Source organism: Coptis chinensis, chromosome 3, assembly GCF_015680905.1.
Source record: "Coptis chinensis isolate HL-2020 chromosome 3, ASM1568090v1, whole genome shotgun sequence".
Lineage (NCBI taxonomy): Eukaryota > Viridiplantae > Streptophyta > Magnoliopsida > Ranunculales > Ranunculaceae > Coptis > Coptis chinensis.
The window spans coordinates 33,836,000-33,839,430 of record NC_141458.1 but is presented as its reverse complement, the minus strand read 5'-3'; the positions used below and the strand labels follow the sequence as shown (position 1 = coordinate 33,839,430).

The 3,431-nt window shown below is 32.5% G+C and overlaps 1 long non-coding RNA gene across 1 annotated transcript; it reads right to left on the bottom strand.

The window, feature by feature from the left end:
• Positions 1-1,000: 1,000 nt before the first annotated feature.
• Positions 1,001-2,670, bottom strand: LOC147509262 (uncharacterized). The gene is made up of 3 exons (XR_015216524.1): positions 2,514-2,670; positions 2,054-2,171; positions 1,001-1,183 (listed from the first exon to the last, which is right to left on the bottom strand). It is a non-coding gene; the product is annotated as an uncharacterized LOC147509262 (long non-coding RNA).
• Between the last annotated feature and the right edge of the window lie 761 nt (positions 2,671-3,431).

The window sequence follows — 3,431 nt, the reverse complement described above, 5'->3', positions numbered from 1 at the left end:
GGACCTGAGTTATAACACCCCGTCTTTTTATTTGCTTTTTCTATAATAATAGTAATAATAATAATTATAATAATAATGAAATAGATAAAACTAGATATATGATAACTATCAGCTTGGGGATAAAAGTCCTATAAGTAAACCGATAAGTGTTATCCTTGTTTTTCAGTAAGGTTGTTAAAACTAATAAAAAAGAGAGGGAGTTTTCTCACGTAGAGTTTGGAGGGGAAAAACACAGCGAGAGTTTTTCAGAGAGGAATGGAAAAAAGGGGTTTTACTGACAGAAGAAAGTTAGCTAGCTGATAGTCGGAGCGCGCTACAAGTGAGTAGAGAATACCTCAATTCATTTAAACATGAAATTTCTTACTCTTATTACTCTTACAGCATGTTTTGGGTTTACCGACAAAGTTATAATGCTATCAGTTTTCTGCTTTACTGCTCATGTTAAGTTTCTGTGTTTACTCACTCTATATTTATGCAGAGGAATTGGAGAATACCTATTGTGTTCCCATGATAAATTTGACATTTTTAAATTATGTGGTTTAAGTGTTGTTCTCATTGGTTCGACATTGTCTACCGAAAATCTGCCCCAATCCTTTGAAATAAAACGAATACAAAAATTGATTATGGTTACACTACTAAAAAAAAGGGCTTTTAATGACAGCTAAAAACTATCATGAAAAATTTATATTGACATATTTTTGGGTGAAAAATTAGCCGTCATTACTGGGGGTGTCATAAAAAGTCCATAAAAACCGTCATAAAATTTATGACTGTTATATCAAAACTGTCATATCATGTATCTTTTATTATGTCCAAAATCAGTTCCAAGTGTCATGAAAGCATGAGATATCTTGATAGTTTTTTGTGGAGCCGTTGTAATATATGGAGAAGAAGCGTCATGATATCATCTGTGAATATGATGGTTTGCTCAAAAGCGTCAAGAAAATTGTATTATTTTTCAAAAAAAAAAAAAAAAAATACTACAATAAAACTTTTCGTTTTCTTTATTGTACAACAACATATCAGTATACACCATTCTAAAATGCTTATACATGATAATTCCCAAACCCGAAAATTAATTTGCATCTCCCAAAAAATGCTAACTAAACCCCCCTTCTAACAACATGAATCTGCCTTGGCCCATCCTTTTTCAGTCATCCATCCAACCAATGTGTAAACTTGCCTACAATAACCCGAGTAAAGACATAAAAGTTGAATTAGCGCTTGAAAATAAACTGAAAATGAAAGAAACAACTTACAGAAAAATGAAGCTAGCTGACAGACTAATCCTAGTGAATGAGCGGGCAATTTAGTACAATATAACATACTAACCATTACAAAAGAAAAACATTTACTTGTTCAGATGCTAACAACTTATTTTAATCTAACAAGGTGTTAAATAATGCCACTATGTAATCAAGGATTCCAGTTGCACCACAGAAATTAAAGCCCCTCGCACGCACGCGGATGCTACTTAACTAGTGTGTGTCCTTCACCTTTGAGAACTCTCAATGAGATGACCAACACCTTCTCTGCAAGATCATCTAATATTGGAAGGAATGAGACAACATCATGGGAAGATATAAAAATAACATTATTAAGGAAATAACTTTTAACAAAGGGGTTTTATTGTTTAGGTAGGGTACACCTAAACCCTGCATTCCAAGAGGACTGTATCATTATATGTATGTAAAGACTTAATACAACAAAGTTCTATTGGATTCAAGTTATCAGATGGTGGCATAATTCCATTGTAGCTAGTGCCCAGTAATTAGTTAGGCAGAAACAAGTGCATCAAGTACTGAATGAAGGTTTATGGACTAGACTAGTTATGATCTACCATCATCTATCATTTTTGCAAGCAACAAAATATATAAGTAACAAGAAACACAGTAGAAAAGGTGAATCCAGACCGGTATATCTAAGTAAATGGGTCATGAAAAAAGTTTGGAATAATGGGTGACAATCACAACATTTGAAAAATAACATACACTCGTATAAAATAAAAGTAAACGTTGACAGAAGAATCAACAAGCTAGAACAAATAACTAACCTTTGGTATCACCAAACCACTACCATTATTTAGAACCCTAGGCTAACCAAGTAAAGCTTCACATACGATAACAAGCTACAGTCCCAAATTCATCAAGAGCATTTGATAGATTGAAGTCCTACACAATCCATCAAGTAAATGTAAATCCTATGTTAGGACCTGCTCCATGAACAACCTCACTACCTTGCTGAAATTCACAATCAACTAAGAACAAAAAAACTACCAAGGACTTGTTATTGGGAATTCACAAAATACTAGACAGAAATTTTTCTAAAGTCACTACAATTTCTCATTGTCTCGAAACAAAAAGTAACTAGAGTTCAGTAATATTTTTTGAATGAATCTAGTTCAGCAAAGAATTACAATGCACCATTTTAACATTTTTCTATTATAATAAGTATCAAATACAATATCGTCATTAATACGGTCAATATTCATAGTAAAATTCATATTTACTTACTTGGTATGCCTTTGATATTTCTAGATCAAACAGATGGTGTTGGGACTTGGTAGGCAAGAACCTGGAATCTGAAAATGGCATTCATAGTGAGTGACTTGAGGCTGGCTAACCACAAGCTCTTCTATTCATGAAAATGTAGCTTAGTGCTTACCACCTAAGCAAAGACGTTGTTGCTGAAAAAACTAATGCTGACAACACTAAAGGCTAAAACGAGTCACGCTCATCAATAACACTTGCAACATGGAGTAAGATATCAACCTTAATTATCAAAGAGAACACCTGCCACAAAGAAGTAACATTATTGCCTCATGTAGTTTGGTACAAATCAGAAAAGGAAAAGAAACCGAAGGTCCTTATCTAGACAAGCTAAGATGACAATTAACCTATTTAGACATGATAAAGGAAAAACTCTCTCGAAAAATGGAGTTGCATATTGGTATCATGTGCTTGCAATGAGAAATTCATTATAGGGCATGTAGTTTCAAGCTTCCAGCATGCAGCACAAAAATAAAGTTCATAAGTAATATATTATATGTATCCAAAATGGTATAGTTGGAACATTCGTTGTAAGTAGTTTAATAATATTTCTGAAATAAGATGACTAAACTAACCACATAGAAATACAATTACATGAACACAACTGAATTGTTAGAACTTAATTAATAAGATCAGTAAGAGCGTATATAAAAAAATTTAACAAATGACCTAATTAGCATAATTGAGATTTACCCACAATTCTTTTACAGAATTAAGCGGGAACTAGCAAAAATCAAAATACCCAATAGTACGTACTTATTAGAAGTGATTCCAAGAAAAAAAGTTCAAAAGAAACAAAAAATAGCATTGCTTACAAATTAAAAGAAAATCAAATAAATTAAGAATCCAATAGAATCAACACAGTAGCAGTCAATTATTATT